Below are 26,044 nucleotides of genomic sequence, written 5' to 3'. Positions count from 1 at the left end.
TTTCGATGACTATTTTTATTTTTCTAGGTTTAGCTTTTCTTTTGTGCTTCTTTGTATCTTTGTTTGCATTTGCTCCTTGATGGACAAGTTGAGCCTATCCCTCCTTGCTTATGAGCACATTACAAACCTCAAGGCCTTTTTGTTTCATTTTTCACCCTTAGAATTGTGAAGCTTTTAGGTCACAAAAGTTTGTTTTCGACTTGGTTTGAAAAGTTGGAAAGGTGATGGGCTGGAATGGAATACAAGGTTGTTTTTTTAGAATGTTTTTGTTTAATAAAAGAAAGTGTGAATTCAAGAAAAAGTCGTCCATAGTTATAGAAGGCAAGGACAATGCAATAAAAGTTTACAAAAGCAAAAGCTGAAAAAAAAAGAATGAAAATTACAAAAAGATTTTGATGTAGTGTCTTCCCTAGTTTGAGCATTGAGGACAATGCTCAATTCAAGCTTAGGGAGAGGCTCTAAGCATTTTGTTTATAGTTTTAATTTGTGAATTTGTGTTGAATAAGCTTGGGGGAGATGTGTTTTTGTTTGAAATTTGATGATCTCTTGAGTTCGTTTTTTAGAGAGGGCCCCTCTTTTGCTTCACTTAGGAAATACCACCAAAATTTTCAAATTTTTCCACACCTTCACCCCCTAGCCTACGTTACAACCCTTTAACATCCTTTTGACTAAGATCAGTTGAGTCACTAGTTGGTGGAGGGACCTAAATTTTAAGCATATGGAGAGAGCATGACTTGGTAAGATGTCATGTTCCCCTTGTTCTTATCGTCTTATCTTTGTTCCGGCTCCCTCGCGGAGTCAGGAGATGCTACCTTGAAGGGTGGATTTGAATCTAGAGAGAGAACACGGTAAGATTGTTTGGAATGCGGGGGGAGTGGAGCTTGTTAGAGTTCTCTATGCTTAACATAGCTTATCCTTCATTCAACCTTTGGCATCCGCTTGCATGCTTAGAAAGTTTGTCATCCATATATGGTTGTCTCTCTAAAAGTTCTTCTTGATCATGATTTGTGATGTGTTTGTTTACTTTCTTTCTTCCTTTTCTCCTTGATTTTTGGTTTGTCTTGAACTTGGTTCTCAAGAGTTGTGGGTTAAGCTCTTAGGAAACCCTCACGAGAGCACACTCGTCCTCTAGGGCGATCTAGGGGTTTAAATGGCTTGTCTCTAGTTGCTAAAAGTGATCGTGATTCCTACAAAAGTGAGTTAGTTTATATTCTCTTCTCTTCTATCTCTCTTTGCTTGAACAAGTTCATTTTTTTTCTCTTTGGTTTGATTTGTTTTACTCGAGGACGAGCAAAAGTTTAGTTTGGGGGATTTTGATAAGTGGTCTTTATGACCACTTTTATGACCTTTTTACCCCTCTCTTTAATCCTTTTCTTATTCATTATCTCCTTCTTTCTCTTATTTTTGGTGTATTTTGCCTTTTTCACCTCTCCTAGTAACCTTTGGCTAATAATTCTATGTGATTTTGGGTGTTTTTATCCCTTTTTCTTCCCCTATTTTATTCCCTCTCCTATCTTATGAGTGTTTGTTAAGGTTGCATGGGAAGCTCGTGATCTTTACCCCGATGCTTCGCTTGAACCTCGGAATGTGTTGGAGTAGTGGAAGAATGGAGCATGAAAATTATCATGAGAGACGGATCAGTTGCAAGGAGCGGCCGCTCACCCCTGTAGGACCGCCCACTCCTCTCGAGCAATTTTCATACTTTTCCGGGTGTATAGAAGAGCGGTCGTTCACCCTTTAGGAGCACCCGCTCCTTGCTGTAGGAGCGCCCGCTCCCCTGGGATCGAAGATTTCTCAAGACCTTCTTGAGCTGCCGCTCCCCTCGATTGAGCGACCACTTTCCTGGGTATTTTCGTGCTCTCGTATCTCATTTTGGGCTTATTTTGGGGGATGAGAATAGGATATAAATACCCTTAATGATGTAATTAGCATTTGATTAAGACTTTTAGCCCTAATTAGAGAGTTAGATTAGGATTTAGAGAGAAGATTAGCTTAGATCTAGAGAGAGAAAGTGTGGTTTCCTTTAATTCCTCCATTGTTGAACTTCAAGTTATTTCAATCTAAGCTTTTGATTAGTAATTTCTTTCCCTTATTTCTCTTATTTTGTTTATTGCTTTCTATTTTAGTTGTTATCTTTGTTTGTGGTTTAGTTTTGTTACTTTGTTTTGTTCATCCTACTTTGTGAATGATGATTTGCTTTGTGGTGTTAGTTGTTTCATCTAGCTTTGTTTTAATGGCTTCTCGTCCTTCTCTAGGATAGATTTCTAGCTAGGGGAAAGGGGTGAGAACATGGATTAATGTTGGCTAGATGATGATGGATGATTGATTATTATGCCTTAAATTGATGATTTGTGCTATTAATTGCTTGGAATTATTAAGTGCACCTTTAATTCCCTCATTTGAATTGTTGCCTATTTTAGATGCACGGGAGTGATTTAATTACGTATTAGATCCCGATTATTGATTTTCTTAAACAATTGCATGGGAATGAATTGTTTAGGTGGAATTTTATATTCATTGGCTTGTTAATATTGATTTCTATCATCATTTTGTTGTGTTGGCCATGTTTGGAACCCCCGTACCCCCTAGCGCTTGTTTTTATTGCGTGAATTCCTTGTTATTTGTGTTCATAAGTTATTTTTAGTGTTTAAACCTCAAAAATACCAAAATAATACCCCTTGTTTCGTGTGTTCATGAATTTTATGATTGATTTGCTTTGCTTTCCCGTGGAAATATGACCCTTACCTCCCACTATATTCGCTTATTTTGGTAGTTAGGATTAATTTGATAGGACAACTTTTAACGACGATTTCTACGCCTATCAAACCTTATTGTCACTCTCACACATATCACAAATACATATCCAAATAATCAATCCCTTAGGAACCCTTTGTCATGAAATCCTAATACGACTTTGAAGCATGCCTTGTTATCTTAGAATCACTCATTATCATAATCATCATCATCACAAAGTATGAGGTACTTAGCCTCCGAGCCTAAGTTACCCAAATACTTTCATTATTGGATTATAAATTGAGATAGTCTAGAATACTACAATCCTTGCACCAAGAGATATAAAGATTAATGAAAACACTTGATTAAACTCATTCAACATGCATCATTACTCGATTCATTATTTTCATCTTTTTCCTGTTTTTTACCAACACTTTACCTACCTTCATTTTCACGTCTTTCTTATTAGGAGAAAGTCGGTACCCTCCACAAAAATGACGGAAATTTTTTTGCTTTTCTGCATTTTCGAGTTGCACGAGCACAATCACAATGCACACACAATTTATGCACAATCATGTCATGTTACCACATCGAGTTGAGTCTACACACATGAGTTGTACACTTTAAATTAAGTCATGTCGCGAAAAATCATATAGAGTCGAGTTGAATACATATGAGTCAATACATAAGAGTCGATGAATATATACAAACATGAGCAAAGTCCTATAGACCAAAGTACAGATGCAGGTACACTAAGGCCCTGGTGGAAGAGGCTTCCGGTAAACTTACATAGATCAATAATGAAGAAGATTGAAAATGTAACTTTTACGACAAATTTGAGACGATTTGAATTGAGCACGAGCAGCGGCAGCAAAATGAAAATGGACAAAAGGGAGAAGAAAGAGTTAAAAACTCTAAACCCGATCCCAACGCAATAAATATAACGCGGCGTGACAGGCACTGTCACCGCGCGATGAAAGTTGACATGGCGCGTTAGTTTTGAGATCCCGCAAAACGATCTGTTGGATGATAATTATTCTACTTGAAGTATCATGATGAGTATTTGTTTTTTTCCGAAGTCTCGTGATGAGCAAACCATTCTTCCTAAGGCCTCGTGATGAGCAGTTTATCAAAAATCTCAATTTGATAAATGATCGGCCCAATTACAATCACATTGATTACTTTGATTAGTGATCGACCCGATTATGATCACATTGATTAGTGATCGGCTCGATTACGATTACATTGAGTAAGTGATCGTCCCGATTACGATCATATTGATTACTTTGATTAGTGATCGGCCCGATTACGATCACATTGATTAGTGATCGGCCGATTACAATCACATTGAGTAAATGATCGGCCTGATTACGATCACATTGATTGCATTGATTAATGATCGGCCCGATTGCGATCACATTGATTAGTGATCGGCGCGATTACGATCACATTGAGAAGTGATCGGCTCGATTACGATCACAATTTCCAAACATGGTTTGATAGGACTCTCGAGGCGAGATATAACTAATGGAAGAGAAAATGTACAGAAATCAATTTGAGCTCGGTAAAATCTTGAAGAGTAAGGTTTTACGATAGGTTTTCAAAGGCACCCCAAGCAATCACTTCTAAGGCATGAAGACAAGAAGATTTTGAGAAGACGGCTTAAGGAGAAGTGGTCTTCGGCAGCGCTCCCTGAGAATAAGGAGGTTGTCACTTGATTTGAGAAAACGACTCAAGGCGAAGCGGTTTTCGGCAGCGCTCCCTGAGAATGAGGAGGTTATCACTTGATTTGAGAAGACAGCTCAAGGTAAAGCGGTTTTTGGCAGTGTTCTCTGAGAATAATGAGGTTTTTGATTTGAGTAGACGGCTCAAGGCGAAGCGGTTTTTGACAACGCTCCCTGAGAATGAGGAGGTTTTTGATCGTCGGATAATACGTCGTGGTATACTATCCTAGATCAAATCTACAATTTATATTCCTAATCTTACTCTACCAAGTTTACACAAGGTAGTGGCAAGTTAGGGTCAAACCACAAGGACTAAGTGTATTAATTTGAGCTAATTAAACTATTAGGAAGGTTGTGAGATAGAGAGAGAAAAAACTAAAACAATATTTAAAGCAACTAACATAAACTAGGGAAAGTGGAATCCAATTACATTAAAGAATTCAACAACAAATCGCAATTAAAAGATTATGATCTCAGTTAGGAACGATCAACGCACTCAACTCACTCCCACGCAATTAAGAATGTTGATTATCCTACTAAGCTAATTCACTCTCGCGCAACTAGCTTAGCAAAGGTATGGAAGAATCTAGACTCTCAATCAACTCACTTCCGCACAATTGATTGAAAGCACAATGAAGAACCTAGAATCAATTAGTTAAAAAGATTCTAATCAATGTAAGAATCATCCAAACACAATAATCAAGAATCAATTGCATTCTAATCACAATCAATCACTCAATTTATCAACATAACCTTCATCCATTTCCCTAGAACAAAATCGAAGCAAACATAATGAAGAAAAACATGAAAAACAAGGTAAAACAAGAATTAAAACAAGAATCCAACAATTAAACTAATTAACTACCCTAATCAACAAAGAATTAAGTAAAAATAAGAATTAAACAAAGCAATAAAGGTGAGAGAAAGTTAGAAAAGCTCATTGAATAGATGAGAAGAGAATCCACAAAATTGCTTCTTCAAGCTCTCAAATCTCCATTAAAATCCCAAGCTTTCTCTCTCTAAAACTACTCCTAAACTAGAGAGAGAAACTCCTATTCTAAGCCTAATCCTAATTAGAGGAGAGAGAAAATGTAAAAACTTGCTTCATAAAGTCTAAAGAAGGTCGTCCTATTTATATTACAAGAAGAAAAATGGAGAAAAAAACGAAGATAAAACTTGAAGGAAACCCAGAAACCCGCGCCTGCGGCCGCCACGACCGCTCGCGGTGGCTAAGGGTTGCGCCCGCGTAAAGGCATCTCCAGGGCATCTACAAGAAGCTGGCCAAAACTGGAAACCCGCAAGGCCGCACCCGCGGTGGTTAGGACCGCACCCTCTCCAGTTTGGGCCACGCCCTCTCGAATCTGGGTCGCGCCCTCTCCTAGCCATCTTTATGCCATCTCCGCTTAATCTTGTTAGCTTCTCCTCTTCTTCTCCATGGTTCTTGACTTTAAAGCTTCATCTTTTGAATCTTGGTCTCTCCTTGTCCCATAGACACACTTAGGCACTTAAAGTACCTAGACAAAGGATCAAAGAAAGGCAAAAGTAAGAGAATAAAAGAGGAAAACACGTAAAACTAAGCAAGAAACCGAGCATAATGCACGTTATTGCAAACTAAGGCCTAAAAACATAAACTAAGACATTATTAACTAAAACAAGACTAAAAGGACTAGAATTAACCAAGATAGACCAAAATAAACCTAAAACTAAGGGAGAAAACCACCCAAAAATGTGTCATAAATGACACTTATCAAATTCCCCCAAGCTTAGCTTTTGCTCGTCCTCAAGCAATATACAAAAACAAAAGAGAAAAGGAGAATGATTTGTTCAAGCAAGACTAGAACACCAAAGGAGATGAGAATGTACACTAACTCACTTTCGTAGGAATCATGGTCAATTTTAGCAACTAAAGACATGCCTTTTAAACCCCTAGATCGTCCTAGAGGACGAGTGTGCTCTCGTGAGGGTTTCCCAAGAGGCTAACCCACAACTCTCACGAACCAAACAAACAAGGCAAATCATGAAAAAGAAAAACAAAAAGAGAAAGAAAGAAAACAATTGCTCATGAATGGACTTTTACAAATGAACAAGCACCAGCGAATACGAGTCTTTCTAAACAATAGAGGAGTGCACGCTTAAGATGTCCAAGGTTGATTGAAACATAAGAAATGCTAAGCATAGAGAACTAATAAGACACAATTCACCTTCATCTCAAACAATCTTACCGCGTTCTCCATACTAGTTTCAAAATCCACCTCTAGTGAGCATCTCAATGATTCCTCTAAGGAACCGGAAAAGAAGAGATTTTAGGGCTACTCGACATCTTGGCTATGCAAACCGCTCCATAAGCTTGACTCCCATCTCCCTCCACCGACTTGTGACTCAACCACACAGGTCGAAAGGTCTTTGAAGGGTTGTAATGTATGGGCAAAAAGGGTAAAGGTATACTAAAAATTTGAAAATTTTTGTGGTATACTTAATTGTGATCCTCACCAAGGGAAGCTCTCAAAGGGGGTGAATAAGGGGAAGGAAGGCGCTTAAGCTCAAAAGGGGAATGAAAAGGATCAAAATCCTCTCATCACAAGAAAATCCCCCTTACCTTTACACCCTTGGCCCATATCATCCTCAAAAGCACTCTCACACTCCAAGTGAGGTGCCTCGCATCCATTTCCAATAACCCTAGCACTCATCACTTGAGCAAGTCTCACTTCTCTCACTTTTTGTTCTTCTTGAAGCTCTTGGACTCGTTGGGTGAGATATTGTATTTGGGCAAGAATTTGGGCACATCAATGTTATTGGGTTGAGGTTCACAATCACCATTAACATTCATATCATCAACATTAGAACACACCTCATCATAATGAGCATAATAGGGAAAGGGGTTAACATGCATATTTGGATCATCACAAGGCATATTAAAAGCATCAAGAGAATTCATGAAAAAATTAAAAGAATATTGACATTGAAAATCAAAATAAGAAACATGACATTCTCTATCATAAGAATCTCTAGCAAGCCATGTGAAGAAATTCCAAGCATCATGCATAGGCAAAAGATGGAATTTACCATTATACACATTCTCAACCATTCCCCTAGTATACTCATTCATGCCCCAATAAGCTATACCACAAGCATCACTAAGAGAACAACCATAGAAACAAAGGAAACCATCAAGTCTTTCAAAGTAAGCATAGAAGGGTTCATCATCAAATTAAGGAAAAGATAAGCAAGTCATTTTCTTTTACACAAAGCAAAGAAAAGCAAACAAAAATCAAAACTATACACAAGAACCCAGCTAATCTAATCAACACAAACTAATGAACGCCTTAGTCCCCGAAAACAGCGCCAAAAATTTGATCGCCGGATAATAGGTCGTGGTCTACTATCCTAGATCAAACCTACAATTTTTATTTTTTATCTTACTCTACCAAGTTTACACAAGATAGTGGCAAGCTAGGGTCGAACCACAAGGACTAAGTAAATTAATTTGAGCTAATTATACTAGTAGAAAGGTTGTTAGATAAAGAGATAAACAACTAAAACACTACTTAAAGCAATTAACATAAACCAGGGAAAGTGGAATCCAATTACATTAATGAATTCAACAACAAATCGCAATTAAAAGATCATGATCCTAATTAGGAACGACCAACACACTCAACTCACTCCCGCGCAATTAAGCATGTTGATTATCCTACTAAGCTAATTCACTCCCGCGCAACTAGCCTAGCAAAGGTATGGAAGAATCTAGACTCTCAATCAACTCACTTCCACACAATTGATTGAAAGCACAATGAAGAACCTAGAATCAATTAGCTAAGAAGATTCTAATCAATGTAAGCATCATCCAAACACAATAATCAAGAATCAATTGCATTCTAATCACAATCAATCACTCAATTCATCAACATAATCTTCATCCATCTCCCTATAACAAAATCTAAGCAAACATAATGAAGAAAAACATGGAAAACAAGGTAAAACAAGAATTAAACGAAGAATCAAATAAGTAAACTAATTAACTACCCTAATCAACAAAGAATTAAGTAAAAACAAGAATTGAACAAAGCAATAAAGGTGAGAGAAAGTTAGAAAAGCTCATTGAATAGACGAGAAGAGAACCCACAAAATTGCTTCTTCAAGCTCTCAAATCTCCATTGAAATCCCAAGCTTTCTGTCTCTAAAACTACTCCTAAACTAGAGAGAGAAACTCCTAATCTAAGCCTAATCCTAATTAGAGGAGAGAGAAAATGTAAAAACTTGCTTCATAAAGTCTAAAGAAGATCGTCCTATTTATATTATAAGAAGAAAAATGGGGAAAAAAACGAAGATAAAACGCGAAGAAAACACAGAAACCCGCGCCCGCGACCGCCACGGCCGCGCCCGCGGTGGCTAAGGGCCGCGCCCGCGGAAAGGCATCTCCGGGGCATTTACAGGAAGCTGGCCAAAACTGAAAATCCGCAAGGCCGGGCCCGCGGTGGTTAGGACCGCGCCCTCTCCAGCTTGGGCCACGCCATCTTCAGTCTGGGCCACGCCCTCTCCGGTCTGGGCCGTGCCCTCTCCTAGCCATCTCCACGCCATCTCCTCTTAATCTTGTTAGCTTCTCCTCTTCTTCTCCATGGTTCTTGACTTTAAAGCTTCATCTTTTGAATCTTGGTCTCTCCTTGTCCCATAGACACACTTAGGAATTTAAATTACCTAGACAAAGGATCAAAGAAAGGCAAAAGTAAGAGAATAAAAGAGGAAAACACGTAAAACTAAGCAAGAAATCGAGCATAATGCACGTTATTGCAAACTAAGGCCTAAAAACATAAACTAAGACATTATTAACTAAAACAAGACTAAAAGGACTAGACTTAACCAAGATAGACCAAAATAAACCTAAAACTAAGGGAAAACCACCCTAAAATGTGTCATAAATGACACTTATCAGTTGTTACCTGACTTCAAAAGGCGGCTCAAGGCGAAGTGGTCTTCGATAACGCTCCCTGAGAATGAGGAGGTTACCAAAAATGAGTTCAAATTGACAATATGTCACCCAGAGATGTGTACCCGGCGATGTCAGTTACGCGTTTCTTTCCTTAACTCCTTTATTTATAGAACTGACGTTTTCAACAGGTATCGACGCTAAAAGAATGATTTAGGATCTTAGAATGTTCTAAATCATTCTCCGTCCCTATCGACTTACTTTGACTTTTGTTTTCGAAACTTAAGTTTCTCCAAATTCAAACAAAGTGGGGGCTTCTGTAGAAACCTGATTGTGTCTCCCCAAACACCAAACCCGGTGATGAGTACCTTTCACGTTTTGATTGACGAGTTTGGCAAAGAGTTGAAGGGTTGCGCAAAGTTTTTGTAAGCCTTGACCATATTTCTAACCCTACCCGAAGGGTTTAAATCCAAATCATTCATTTTGTGTCCATAAACCAAAAATCATTAATTTCGTGTCCTTAAAATCATTCATTTCGTGTCCAACTTATAAAAAACGTCCAGTCTAATTATTTTTGGTCCATGTTCCCAATCCAATTATTGTTTAGTTGGATGGGGCTTGAAATTTTTTTTCCAACAATATATTATAAGCCCAAATCCGACTTAAAACGAAGGAGTTATGGCCAAAATACTAAACCGGGCAAACCGAGGCTAGGTCCATCTTTAGTACGACCTAATGATTATATGGAGTCCAAATATTTTATTTAGGCCCCACATGATTATATTCCTAATCCTAAATCAGTTAGGATCCTCTAGAATCCTGTAGAAGGTACTAATCTATCCTTTTAGAAAAGATAAAGATCAAAGAAATTCGAGATTAAATAAAACTTCTCATATGATAATCCTTATCCTATTCAAATTCAAACAAGTTCGCATATATTTTACATAGAAAACTCATTAGAAACCAAATTCCGCACAAACTTTGATATCTTTTAGAACCATCGCACAGCGACAGGTCCAACGCGTTGCGTCAGCCCTGTCACGCCGCGACAGAAACCAACGCGCCGCGACAAACCTTTCGCGTCACATCAGAGGAAAACTATTTTATTCAGAACTTCTGATCTTTTTCTGATCGTTTTGACTCTATTTTTTCCTTATAAATAGAGGTCGTTTTCCCCGTTTTAAAATCAGTCACAGCCATCAACAATCCTTATCAACAATCATCAAGAACAACTATCATAATAATCATCTGTACACAACCCGAAATTCCTAAACATCCATGTTCTTAGCCTAAACACGTCCTTGATTCATCCAAATCATATTCCCTTGCGTGATTCGAATACTCCAAACCATACTCAATGTTGTCTTTGACCTTGGTGTGAAAGGTTGATATTTCTGAGGATTTGGTCCCAAATCTATTTTTCAATTCTTAGTTAATTATTTACTTTACTGAGTTTTGCTTTCTTGAAGTTTTGCTAACGTGTGTATTGATTTTATAGCAAGAAGGTCGAAGCATCAAAGTAAGTAACTTGATTATTATATTACTATTTTAATATAATTCATGTTTAGGATAACGCTTTGATTTTGATTTCTAGTATCATGTTGAGGACAACGTGTTGATTTTGTTATTAGTAACATGCAAGGATTGTTATTAATCAGTTTAGTATCACGCCTAAGATCTTACTTCTAACGATGTTCTACTATTGTTTTTCATGATGATAATTGTTATATTAATTATATGTTGCTTGATTATCCATGATTCATCGTTATTGCTTGATCACACCCCTTTTTGCAGGTTTAAAGGGAATTTGTACTTGAAATTACGCCCAATAAGATAATTAATAATCCGATTTAGGTTTAATATGATTTTAATTCAAGTGATCACCAATATTAGATTTAATTGTGCATTAATAATTAGCCGACATAGATTAAACAGGTTTATGATTAATTTGATGTATTTATGTTGATCGAAAAGCGCGCATGAATATCAATAAGAATCAAGTAGAGGCCTATTTTAGGGCGGGCTTGACCTCTTTAATGTTAAGTTCATACCATCATCCCCGAACATCCAGTCATGGTCCCAGACCACTATGGAGTTAGCAATCTCTGTGATTGTGAATGGGGTGTAACCTTCACAATCATGAATGGTTTACATGTTCTTAAAACTTGTTGGAGACTCTTTTTCTCTAGCTTCTTTTCCTTGGAGCGCCGCCATGCTTAAAAACATGACCCACATGTAGGGTGGAGGTAAAAAATTCCGTACGAAAGGTTTAGCCATGTAGGTTGGATTTTGGTTAAGTCCAAGCAAGAAGCTGGGATTATACTCACTATAGGTTGGGATACGATTCGATCCATAGCTAGAGTTACTGTTCAAGCTAACATATGGGCTAGGGGTCACGGTTTGAGCTGTAGTTTGGGCTAGATACTTGGTCTCTTGGAGTAGGGGGTCCAAACCCTCAGAACTATTAACCTTTCACATCGAGGTCGAACGCAACGTCGAGTATGGCTTGGAGTATTTGAATCTTGTGAATGAGGTATTGTGACTGATTTGGGAGAGTATCACTGCGCGATAGGACTATCACGGCGCGGCAGTGTCCATCGCTGCGTGATGGTTCTGAAGATAACAAAGTTGTACAGAATTTGATTTCTAATAGAATTGGGTTAACAAAATATATCCGTACGTCAACTCTTTACCGAATTCGTTAATCAAAACGTGAAAGGTACTTATCACTGGGTTTTGTTTTTGGGGAAACACAGTCAGGTGTCTATAGAAACTCCCACTTTAACTGAGTTTGGAGAAACGTAAGTTTCGAAAACAAAAGTCAAAGTAGATCAAAAGGGACGGAGAATGATTCAGAACAATCTGCGATCTTAAATCATCCTTTTTAACGCCAATACCTGCAGAAAGAGTCAATTCTACAAATAAAGGAGTTAAGGGAAAAGAAACGCGTATCTGGGGGTGATGACAATCCACTTTAAGAACATTTGTCAACACAAATCTTAAATGGTGAGCGACAATCCGATTCAAGGAAAGTTGTCAGTGTCACGTAACAATCCATCATAGGAAAATGTTGCCACGATGAAACGACAATCCGCATCTCTGAACAATTGCCAAAGTCCAACTTAGGAAAAGTTGCCAACGCTGTGTAATAACCCGTCATAGGAAATAATGCTACGATTAACAATCCACGCCTTGGAACATAACTCTCGAAAGACAATCCACTTTGGAAAATTTTCCAATGCTATGCGACAATCCATTTAGGAGAATATTGCCTCAATCGATAATCCGCGTCTTAGAACATTTGCCGGACAAGCCAAACAACAACCCGATTTGGGAAACTTTTGCCATAACTGAATATGAATGACAATCCACATCGGTGAACCTTTGCCAAAATATTGAATAATGACCCATGAAAATCCTCTTTGGGGGAATTTTGCTATAGTGAACTCGGTGATGACAATCCAATCTCGGAAAAAATTGTCAAAGGAGATTACTTGTGACAATCCATTTCTGGAAAAAATTGCCAAATGAAATGACAATGTAATCTTGAAAAACTTCCAGGTGAAGAAAGTGTGCGACAATCCACTCTTAGAAACATTGCCAATTGAGATGACAATCCAATCTTGGAAAAAATTGTCGTATAGGTGATGTGCTTGAGCCTTGCAAAAAGTCAATTTGCCAAAGGACCTTGACAGTTGGTTGGCTTGAGGTTGACTCAAGGTTTGTTGTACTTGACTCATTGTGATTGGTTGGCTTGAGGTTGACTCAAGGCTTGGTGTTACTCGACTCATTGTGTGACTCAATGTACTCAAATCGACTCAATGTGATGACATGTGTGTGTAGACTTAACTCGATGTGGTGACACGATTTAATGTGCATGATTCGTTTTTCATAGACTCAACTCAATGTAACTCGAAAATGCAGAAAAAGCAAAATTTTCCGTCATTTTTTTGGAGGGTACCGACTTTCTCCCGGAAAAGAAAGACGTGAAAAAAGGATGAAGTGTTAGGTGTTAGTGAAGGACGGAGTTTTTGAACTTCTCCAAATGGAAAAAAGATGAAAAGAATGAATCGAGTGTTGATGCATGTTGAAAAAGCTTAATCAAGTGTATGCATTAATCGTTGTATCTCTTGGTGCAAGGATTGTAGGATCCTTGACTATCTCAATTGATGATTCGATAATGAAAGTATTTGGGTAACTTAGACTCGGAGGCTAAGTACTTCATACTTTGTGATGCAATGATGATTATCATAATGAGTGATTCTAAGATGACAAGGCATGCTTCAAAGTTGTATCAAGATTTCATGACAAAGGGTTTCTAAGAGAAGGATTATTTGGCTACGTATTTGTGATGAGTGTGAGAGTGACACTAAGGTTACGCTGCAAAGGCTAAGGGTGTGAAAAAATATTTTGAGAAGAGCCAAATGATGGTGACTATTAGGCTGGGTAGGCCAATGAAGTAGGGATCAAGCCCCCAAGTCTAGCTCTAAATGGATAGGGATGAGCATTGGAGATCCCTTGATATTATCATGCGTGAATATGAGTGAATGCATTTTTATTACGATCGCACCTGAATGTGAGGTTGCCTACATACCCGTTAGGAATCATGTCGAACGTAGTTCTAGCCGAACCTTGCACAAGTGTGTGTACACCTCAAGGAGGTCTTTCAAGGGTTGAAACGAGGTTAGGCTTGAGGTTGAAGAAGAAAGGATAAAGGCTCAAGACTCCAAAATAAGCCCCCAAGGTGTGCAACCTTGCATTTGCATCTTGGTATTTGTATGCTTGAGATTTCTGGCTTTTGAACTCGTCTATTTTTTTTTTTTTTTTTGCATTTGAGATTTATATTTGAATCTTCTTTGGATGTTTTCGTGGATAAGTGTGGCCAATTCCGATCATGCGGTCTATCACTCACTTGGCATTCATTTTTCTCAAGCACGGTGCCGAGCACTCGATAAGAGACGCAATCTGAGATATGTTCATATCAAAGACATTGGAACACTTGCCCTTTGCACACTTTTATTTCTTTTTGAACTTTTTGGGACTTTGGTAAAAATATCACTCAAGTTTTTGCACTTGGCTTTGAAAATTGCATGAATTGCACAACGTTCCATCCCAAAGTTAGATAGATGTGGGTTGAAGAAAAAAAGGCCAATCGTTAAACGAGGCTCAAAGTGGTTTGTCAAGAAAGGATTGTATATTCGAAAGGGTAAAGGTGACATGATGTGCCTTAAATCATTGGTATACCTTGTCTCTAGTTCGGCGTGAAATTTTTAATTTTTTTTTTTGAAATGCAATGCAATGCGATGCAATGATCATATGCAAAGAAAGAAATACTCATTTTATTGAAAATGGAAAGGGTAAAAACAAACTCATGAAGTAAATCCAAGAAATGATGGAGGTGCTTATGCTAGCCTTATTAAGGGAAGGGGAAATCAAAAATAAGAAAGGAATCATGAAATCTTGTCATTGAAGCCCGCCTCGTGCTTTGTATTTATCATTGACCAAAGGTTGTAGAAAAGGAAACCATGGGCACTTATTGTCAATCACATGACTCGAACTCAATTCAACATGCATAGATGGGGAAAGATCATAGTGTATGAGGGGAATGATATGTATGGGGAAAGCATGTGAATGTGGAAAGTGTTCAAGAAGGAAAGTGTAAGGTATTGTAATGTATGAAAGGTGATGTGGAAGGGAAAGATGTAGGAAGGTACATGGAAATTTCGGGGAATAGGAAGGACCCTCAACTCGAATGACGGAAAGGATGACTCATGCATGGACCTAAGACATGGTCATGGTGTGAAGAAAGTATGTACAAAGTGTAGTGTGCAAAGACTTGTGATGTGTCATGACCATGTGACTAGACATGTGGGAAGACTTATACAAGACCAAAAACAGACCAACCATGGACATTAAACAAGTTAATTGTAGCAATGAGACTCGACACGAAGACTCGGAAAGAGCAAACTGAACCAACGCATGGTGTTAAAATTGTCGCATGGCATTGGTTCCATTGTGGCGCGTCAAACGTGACGTGTTACGATGGTTCCAAACGTCACGCGTCACAAGTTAAATGTGGTGCGCCAAAACTAGAGCATCACAATGACCTTTTTTCAGTCGTTCTTTCGAAGGTTTAAGCCTAAAGTCTCCTAGGTCATATTTAATTAACCAAATTCATTAATTAATTAAAGTCCTCTTAGCTTTGGGTTAGTATATACAAGTCATATGTACAAGAATCAAGTTAAGACAAAGGGTTAGTTTAATCATAATCAAAGGGTTAGTTTAATCACAAACAAGGTATGCACAAGTAGTCAAATAGTCACAATATGATGCAATGAGTTTGCAACCTAACCATGGCTCTAGTTTTCTAAAGTCAGTGATTATGGTGTCCAAGAGGGTCCATGGTTAAGAGTCAAGAAGTATCTCGCGGAAGCCTTACCTTAGAAGGGTTGGCATGATGGACGGGACCCCGCGAGTTAAACTCAACTCCATAATTTGGTGAATTCAATAAACTCGTATGCACCCATTATTGCACGGAACGTTTATTAGGGTGGACGGAGCGTGAATTCCCAAGGGCTAAAACCACATGTAAAACACATATGGGTTCAAAAAGGTCGAAAAAACTTAATCAGGAAGTAAAGACATTACTAGAATCGGGCAAAACAGGAAGACGAAATTCTGGCGCAGAATCGCCATATCGTATCGCTGAATGGCAGGAACCATTGTCCAGCGACAGCTTTGTCGCGGCGCGACAAAGCTGTCGTCTGGCGTTGGTTTCTGACGCCGTGCGATGTTCTAACGCTCTGCGACAGTTTCTATTTTCGATGTTTTTCCGATTTTTTATAGTGTCTTTTCAATTTTAGTTGTGAGAAATATTTCCAGCCTTTCCTACGTGTATGTCCTATGTTTTTGACGCATTACGGATGGTCTTTCCAATGCAAACTCTTTTATGCTTATGCCACAATGTTAATCAAAATTACGCACATGAATATCTATAATCTTTCAAGTTTCATCCACTCATTCTAAATCAATTGTTAAACGGATTTTAGGAATCAATTTAGAAATCTTCCCTAGTGGAGTCGCCAAAAACTGTAGGAAATTTTTCAACTCATCTTTGAGCCGCACTGTGGTTCACGCTTTTAGGAATGACGGCGTTCCAAGGAAAATAAGCTAAAGATAAAAAAGTCGCCAACAAGTTTTAGGAACTTGTAAACCGTTCACGGGTGTTAAGGTTACACCCCATTCACGATCACGGAGATGGCTAACTCCATAGTGGTCCGGAACCATGACTGGATGTTCGGGGACGATGGTAAGAATCCAACCTAAAAGAGAGTGAGCCCACCCTAAATAGGCCTCCACTTAATTCTTATGATATTCATGTGCATTTTTCGATCAACATGCATACATCAAATTAATCCTAAACCTATTTAATCTACGTTGGTTGATTATTAATGCACAAGTAAATCTATAATTGGTGATAACTTGAACTAAAATCATATTAGCCTAAATCAAATTATTAATTATCTTATTAGACGTGATTTCAAGTACAAATTCCCTTTGAACCTGCAAGAAGGGGTGTGATCAAGCAATAACAATAAATCATGAATAATAAAGCAACATGTGATTAATATAACAATCATCATCAAAATAATATCATCAAAACATCGTTAGTGGTAAGATCCTAGGCATGATACTAAACGGATTAATAACAAACCTTAGCATGTCACTAATATAAAAAACAAAGCATTATCCTAAACATGATACTAGAAGTCATAAAGACATCCTAAGCATGATACTAGGAATTAACATAATATTGTAAACATGATTTCTACTTCAAAATCATAGAATAAGGGTGATTCAATTACTCACTTTGATGCCTCAACCTTCTTTCTATTAAAACAATACACACGTTAGTAAACTTCAAGAAATTTAAATTAATAAAGTAAATAAATCAAATATGAATTGAAATACAGATTTGAGATTAAACCCTCAAAACTATCAACCTTTCACGTCGTGGTCGAAGGCAACGTCGAGGATGGCTTGGAGTATTCGAATCTTGTGAATGAGGTATTGTGACTGATTTGGGAGAGTATTAAGGATGTGTTTAGGCTAAGGCTAAGAACATGGAAATAAAGAAAGAAAATTGATGATGGGAATTAAGATGATTGTGATGCTTGTTGATGATTAGAGCTAGGTGATTGTAGCTTATGATTGATGGTTCTATCTGAATTGAAAATGGGGCAATCAACCTCTATTTATAAGGAAAAAATAGAGTCTGGACGATCAAAAAAAGATCAGAATTTGAAACGGAATAAAACAGGTTTCATCGTGAGGCGATAGACCTATCGCGACGCGACAGTGTCCATTGCAGCGCGATGACTATCGCGGCACGATAGTGTCCATCGTGGCGTGATGGTTCTGAAGATAACAAAGTTGTACGGAATTTGATTTCTAATAGAATTGGGTTAACAAAATATATCCGTACGTCTTTTAATTTGATTTGGATAGGGACTATTAGAAAAAAGAAGTTTTATTCGGCTTCGAACTCTTTTGATCTTTATCTTTTCCGGAAAGGATAAATTAAAACTTTCTAGAGACTTCTAAAAGAGTTCTAATTGATTTAGGATTAGGAATAAGATATTTAGACCCTCACATGATCATTGGGTCGTAGGTAAGGTGGACCTAGGCTCGGTTTAGGCTTGGTTTAGTATTTTGTCCATAACTTATTGTTTTAAGTCGGATTTGGGCTTATATTATATATCGTTGGAAATATCCTTACAAGCCCCATCCAACTAAGCAATAATTGGACTGAGATTACGAACTAAAATAATCTGGTTTGGACGCTTTTATAAGTTGGACACGAAATGAATGATTTTGGGTTTAAAGACACAAAATGAATGTTTTTGGATAAAACATTTTAGGTAAGGTTAGGGGTACAATCAAGGCTTAAGGAAACTTCATGAGACTCTTTAACTCTTTAGCGAATTCGTTAATTAAAACGTGAAAGTGATGCGGATCAAACATCAAGAATTTAGGAGTCTAGATTTATTTTCTATAGGATTTATTTTATCGTATTCATATGATTTATTTAGGATAAAGATTTGGAAGAATTATCTTTTCATAAGATATAATTAGAGTTTGTTAGGATTTTATTTTATCTTTTAGGTTTGTTTATATTATCAGGCATGGGATTGTATGCCTATAAATATTTGTTTTATTAATGAGAATTGAGAATGTCTTTGAGTTTATGAAAACATGAAAATTGTGAGTTAGTTCGAGTGAATCGAATTGATTTCAAAACGTTGATTTTCTTTCAAAAAGATCAAAATTTGCGTTGCTTTTCTTCTTGTTTGAGTCGAAAAGATCAATATTTATTGAATTCGGTTTAGCCCTAATTGCTAGTATCCCTTATTGTGGTTTAATCCACATCAGAATGGTACTCATCACAGGCTTGGTTTTTGGGGAGACACACTCAGGTGTCTTCAGGTAGAATGAGGTGGGTTTTTAAAGTCATTTAGATGAGGGATTTCCAAGTCATTGGATGATATATAGTCAAGATGCAAATTTGGATGTGGTAAGGGTGGAATATCATGGTTGTGATTATTTAAGGTTTGTACTTCTTGTGGTGTAAGTCGAAGGGGGATTTCATCAACTACTGGGCTCGGGGGTAGGCTCCAGTTAGCCTTAGTGCAATGTAGGTCCTCCTTAAAAATGGTCAAGGTTCCTAGCCACTTTCCTTCTTGCATATAGACTTCTTTATTCCACAAACCCTTATGTGTAATTAAATCCTTATACTTTTTGATTAATAGTTCATAATTAGGTGTGTTGGGTAAATGGAATAAGGCTAGAAGGATGATCCATGGTTCTTCACCCATAGGTTTCATATTCCTTTTTTTTCTTATATCATTAGCATGCCAAACAATATCTGTTATAAAGTCACGCCACAAGTATAGCATCCGATTTTACTAGCCATTCATCAAAGAAGTGCCTTCTAATAGTTTCCATCATTTGTGATAACATAAGCTATTTAAGTAAACAATTCAAATTTTCTCAAGGTTAAATCCAAAACTAACACCAATGGAATTTAAATTTCCATTAGCGCACAAATAGCTATACGACTTTATACTTAGTCTAATGCACATAAGTTTTTTTCAAAATCAATAATTTCAATTCATTTTGTTTTCGAAAATAATAATGTACTCGATTCATGATATTAGATGGCCGAACACACGTCTCCCAGGAAAGTTACCTATATATAGCGTCGAGGAGAGCCTTTCCAATACAGAGAGTCGTACCCGTTATAGGCCTCCAACGAGGAATCGAGAATCCTTTTCTCAATCATCTTTCCAAATAAGAAAATAGTTTTTATAGAAAATAGTTTTACTTTCAAAGAATGCGAAACTTTATCTATCACATCCTATATGTCCATCCTAAGTCTACCCACAAATTTTATTCCTCAATTTTAATCTTTCTACCTAACTGAATTATGGCGCAAACACCTTGTCTCGATGGTAAAAGGAAACGAATTTAGAGACGCCATTAAGTGTTCGACGAAATGCATGAAGCGATGAAGGAAGAAATACAAGGTTTTGGTGGTAAATAACAATGACCCAGTTAAAAAAAATGAAGATGGAAGTAAACCCTGATACCGAAATTTCGATTGAGGGATGAGGTGGTGGTTGGGCTGCTGACGGGGTAGGGGGCTGTTAACGGGGTAAATAAGTGGCTGTTGGGATTTTTTTTTCAATTTATTAAAACAAAACCTGCCAATTACAATATGTCACGTGTCACAATTAACCTATTAAACAGGTTACCAATCGATCACGTTCTATTTATAGAAGATGCATGTAACAGGTCGTTTTATTCCAAAATAATCAAAAGGTCGTGTTATTTCTGGAAGACCGATGAAAGGTCATTTTATTCTCGACAATTTTTCCTAAGATTTTTTATCTAAGACTTTTAATAAATAAATACTATGAAATATGCAGATTTTTTTACTGCAAATTAATTTTTTCAAACAATATGTTGTCAATGTTTCATTTTTATTAGTAAAATAAAAAAATTATTGTAGAAATAACTATATAAGGTGGAATTTTTTCACATTAAATATTCATCCATAAGTCACCCGATCCACCCATTTCATTTGTTGATGGACGGATGCAGGTGGCGGGTGAAGCGGGTGACGGATGGAGCGATTGGAATGATGGATGGATGGATGCGGAATCTGCCCGATCCGTATCCGATCCATTGACATCTCTACACCACAACCTCTCTCTTCACTTATATATTAGAAATTAAAAAAAAAAGTCTTGTGTGTGGCTAGTCACATGGTGTGGGCACATTTGCTTAAAATAATTATCACTATTTGTTAATATGAGTAACCTCAATTATTTATGTGGGTAATATTAATTTTCCCATAAGAATAACTCCAATTTATTATACAAGTAGCATCAATAAATTAAAAAATATGTAACCTCATTTGTTCATTTGAGTAACCCCTCTTCTTCTATTTTGACTATTAAATAAATTATCCACTTGTTTATATGAGTAATCTCATTTTTCTATTGTGGTAACCCCTTATCCATCAAAATAACCGGCCCCATTTGATCATCGGAGTAACCCCATTACTTAACTAATTTCTTATACTTCCTCTGTTATTTTTTTTTCTTCTTCTTCTTTAGTTGCATCACTTTAGTTTTCATGGACTCCTAGGTAATTTTTGAAGTACATAGAGAGAATAGATAAATAGAGCTTATGTGATGGGAGAAATAGAAATAAAGAGAATTTGTTAGTTAAAAAGGAAAGTGATGCAACTAATTTGAAACTTTTATTTTAAGAAAGTGATGTAACTAAAAAACAGAGGAAGTATGTGAATTAGCTAGCTTCATACTACATAAGGCGTGTTCGGCAAAATATAGTTGTGGAGGTAGTTGTTAGTTGTGGTGGTAGTGGTAGTGGTAGTGGTTAGCTGTGCAAATAGCTGTTAGGAATCGACAGATTGTTACATGTGAAGATAGATAATGAAAATATGAGGGTTTGGTAAGTCATTGTTGATTAGCTATTAACATATAAAAATTACTACCTCCGTTTCGTATTATCTGCAACAAAGTGGCTTGCATAATTCTCAAGACAAAATTTTTTAATCAAAGATTAGTAAAGAAAGGGGCATGTGATTAATTGGATGAGAGAGAAATAACACCACCAGCACCGACACCCCACCTTGTAACCACCTGTCACCACCACTAAGGTCCAAAACCCCACCACTACCACCCAAAACCCACCCAACCAACTCGCACCACAACCAACACCCCATCCCGTAACCAATACCCTACCCCGTAAGGCCGTAACCACCCTCTCACCACCACCGAGATCTTAAACCTCACCTCACCACCACTATGATTCACCTCATCACCACCAACCGAAACCCCATCTCGCCACTACCAACGAACCAAAACCCCACCTTACCACCATAGGCGGTTTTGGGCCGGAGCAAGGTGGTCGACGGAACAGGGCCCCCAAATTTGAGGGGCCCCAAAATTTAGATATATATAATTAAGTTAGGCATAATATCTTGAAAGTGCAGTTGGTGTAGTGGTTAGAGCAATTGCCTTGAGTATAGGAGGTCTTGAGTTCGAGACACACATCAAATAATTTTCTAATTTTTTGGGGAGCTGACAGCTGGCTTCAATTTCCTCAAATATATTGATTCATTGAATGTAGTCAGTAGTCTTCCTCTAGAAAGCTCCGCCCAAAAATTCAGATTCCTTTTTTCCCCAAAATTTTTCAATCTACTATTTCAATTCCAAAAAAACTCTATATCTTCTAAACTCTATATTTCTTATTTACTTTCTATTATTATCTTCTTCATTTTCTTCAATTATTCAATTAATTTTCAAATTTTTTCATCTCCCAAAATCATTTTTCCCTATATTAATTCATAATTTCAACGGTTAAATCTTCAGTTTGAAGATGAAATTAATTATTAAACCGTTGTTAATCTCCCAATTTTTCCTATATATGCATTTTATTTACTCTTTCAATTTTACTAATAAAAAAGAATCCCTTAAGATAATCTTAATTCCAAAGTTCTTTGCAAGTATTGTGAGTATAGGCTATAGGCCTATAGCTAGTAATCGGAAAAAAACTCATCACAAACCTCTTCGGATTAATCCCGGATACGACTTTTTGTTAAATTTTAATATCTGGGTATGTTGAATTATTTCCTGTTGTTTAATTTAAGTGCATTTTTCTGATTTTTATTAACTTTTTTTTGTTGAATTTTGTGGGTGGGAATGTGGGAGCAGAAGAACACTTTTGATTCGACGCTTGTTGTGTATGAAGCCTTCTGCAATTTATAGCAGGTTAGAAAGTTTAATTTTATTGTTTTTATTTACTTTTTATTCTGGGGAATTTTTAGTGCAATATTGTTGAAATTGAGGTTAATACCGAACTGGGTAGAATTGAAAATGAGGAAATGCAATGTACATTATGTTTAAATGGGGATTTTTGATTTTTTTGTTGTTGTTATATGAGAGACTGAGAGAGTGTTACAGTATGATAATCATTGAAGCATTTTTATCTTCAATAGCTTGCTTAGCTTTCGGTGATTATCTTTGGCCAGTGTTAGTTTTAGATTAATCCCAATTAATTAAATTGCCAAGTTCTTTGTGATTCTTCTGTTTTCACTCTTCCTCTCTTAGAATAGAAGTCTTTAGTTAATAAGTATATCATATTTGATTTTATTTTTAATTACTGATAGTTTTTTTTTTTACACAGATTACAGAGATTGATGATGGAATTGGATTATACATAGCAATTAGCGATTTTAGATCTGTCGAATTCAATCGTTGGCTTATTACAAGCTATATCTGGTGATATTTTTCCTCTCTATCAAGTATTTTGTGCAATTTTGTTTAATATGTTTCGAAAGTATCCATCTGGACATGAAAAACGTAGTAAAAAAAAAGAAAGAAGATCAATTCATTCAATCACAAAAAGGTGCTTTAGATAAGTTTTTTTTTTAAAAGTGCCACAATCAAGTGAAGATCCTATTGACTCAGAGTTGTTAGATGAAAATAATGTTGGTGGTGATAATGTTAATGTTGATAATGATAATGTAGATGCGAATAATGCCAATGTTAATGTTGATGATAATAATATTAATGTTGAGCAAGAAGATGTGAATGTGAACAATGTAGATGATTTTGAACAAAATGTGGAAGAAAATTTAGACCATAATATTCACAATGTTGAAGAAAATGATTTTGTTTCTCATGATATATATGATCCAAGGATATGGGGAGCTCTTGATCAAAAGTCGATTGATATTTTGGCTATCAATGGCCCTAAAAGAGACTTAATCATAGTGAAAGGCCCTAAAGACAAAGTATCTAGGAGATTTACTTCAAATTTGTATACTAGATATTTGCCTAATGGTGAAACATGTGATAGAGATTGGCTTGTCTATTGTAAAGAAATTGACAAAGTATTTTGTTTTTGCTGTAAAATCTTCCAAAAGGGTCATGGAAAAGGCAATTTGGTTAATGAAGGATATAATGATTGGTCACATATTAGTCATAGACTTAAAGAACATGAAACAAGTGTTGATCACGTTTTGAACATGGCTGCTTGGTGTGAACTAAGAAATAAATTGAAAAATAATGAAACAATAGACAAAGTTGCCCAAGACCAATTTCAAAAAGAAAAAGAGTATTGGAAAAGTGTCATTATTAGAATAATTGCTATTGTGAAGTTTCTTGGTAAAAATAACCTTGCATTTCGTGGGAAACACGAAACGTTGTATCAAATTAGCAATGGAAATTTTTTAGGTTTGATAGAAATGTTGGCTGAGTTTGATCCTGTGATTATTGAGCATGTTCATCGTATTGAGAATGGAATTATTCATCATCATTATCTTAGCCATGATATTCAGAATGAATTGGTACTTTTACTTGCTTCTAAAATCAGTGATGCTATTATGAAAAAAATAAAAGAAGCAAAATATTTTTTTGTGATGTTGGATTGTACACCTGATGCTAGTCATCAAGAACAAATGACTTTAATTTTAAGGTGTGTTGATAAATGTTCAAATTCTTATAAAGTTAAAGAATTTTTCATTAAGTTCTTACAAGTTAATGATACTACTGGTTTAGGACTGTTTAAAGTGTTAGAAAATGTGTTAATAGCTCATGATCTTGACATAAATAATATCAGGGGACAAGGATATGATAATGGTTCTAACATGAAAGGTAAACATCAAGGTGTGCAAAAGAGACTATTGGATTTGAATCCTAGAGCTTTTTATTCTCCATGTGGTTGTCATAGTCTTAATTTAGTTTTGTGTGACATTGCAAATCATTCACCTAAAGCAAGGGAATTCTTTGGAATAGTCCAACGCATTTATACTATATTTGTTAGTTCTACCAAGAGATGGCATATTTAAAAGAAAATGTTAAAGGTTTAACTCTTAAATCATTATCTGCCACTCGATGGGAAAGTCGTGTTGAAAGTATCAAAGCAATTAGATTTCAAATAACTGAGATACGTGAAGCATTACTTGAAGTAGCTGAAGTAGCTGATGCTGACAATGACCATAAACTTCAAAGTGAAGCTAGATCTTTAGCAAATAATGAGCTTGGTAGTTTTGAATTTTTGCTTGCTACAATCATTTAGTATGAAATTTTATGTGATGTAAACTTTGTTAGTAAACAATTACAACCCCAGGATATGCTGATTGATATTGCCATTAGTGAGATTAAAGGACTGATTTCCTTTTTTAAAAAATATAGAGAGAATGGTTTTTCAAAGGCCATGGATATTGCAAAAAAAATAGCTATTGAAATTGGAATCGATCCTATATTTCCTGAAAGACGTATAATACGTAGAAAAAGACAATTTGATGAAATAGATGGTGATGAAACACTATTATCTCCCGAGGAATCTTTTAGAATCCAATATTTTATATACATTGTGGATCAAACTATTGCATCATTGGAAAAAAGGTTTGAACAATATGAATCGTATGAGAATATCTTTGGCTTTTTGTTCAATTCTGATAAATTGCATTCAATGGATGATGAGAAACTTTTATCTTGTTGTTTTAATTTTGAAAATGCTCTTAAGAAAGGTGAGGTTTCTGATGTTAATGGAGAGGATTTATTTGTTGAGTTAACATGGTTTAGAGAGTTTTTTACCCAAGGAGAAAATGGGAGAAATTGATTTATTAAATTTTTTAAAACGATATACTTGCTTCCCAAATGCAACAATTGCATAAAGAATATTATTAACAATTCCTGTAACTGTTGCTTCTGCAGAACGGAGTTTTTCAAAGTAAAAGTTGCTAAAATCGTACTTAAGGACGACCATGTCACACGAAAGATTAAATGGACTCGCTTTGATGGCAATTGAATCTGATCTTTTAGATGAAGTTGATATAGAGAATGTAATCGATGATTTTGCTACAAAACATGCAAACAGAGCTACTCTTCTTAAGTGATTTCTAGAATTTAAAATTTAATTTTGACGAATTTTCTGATGTAACGAATTTTTTTATCAAATAAAAATTGTGTATTAAATTTATCGAGTAGAAGGCCCCATTTTAAAAAGTTGAACAGGGCCCCATAAATAATTTGCAATTTTAGCCCCGGCACTGCTTACACCTCCA

General features: G+C 36.4%; 1 pseudogene; it reads left to right on the top strand.

Moving 5' to 3' along the window:
• LOC110696683 overlaps positions 1 to 25,714 on the top strand; it is a 29,431-nt pseudogene extending 3,717 nt beyond the window's left edge.
• Positions 25,715 to 26,044: the final 330 nt, after the last annotated feature.

Source organism: Chenopodium quinoa, unplaced genomic scaffold, assembly GCF_001683475.1.
Source record: "Chenopodium quinoa cultivar QQ74 unplaced genomic scaffold, ASM168347v1, whole genome shotgun sequence".
NCBI lineage: Eukaryota > Viridiplantae > Streptophyta > Magnoliopsida > Caryophyllales > Amaranthaceae > Chenopodium > Chenopodium quinoa.
The sequence above is the reverse complement of the archived record's forward strand: the minus strand, read 5'-3'. Positions and strand labels throughout refer to the sequence as shown.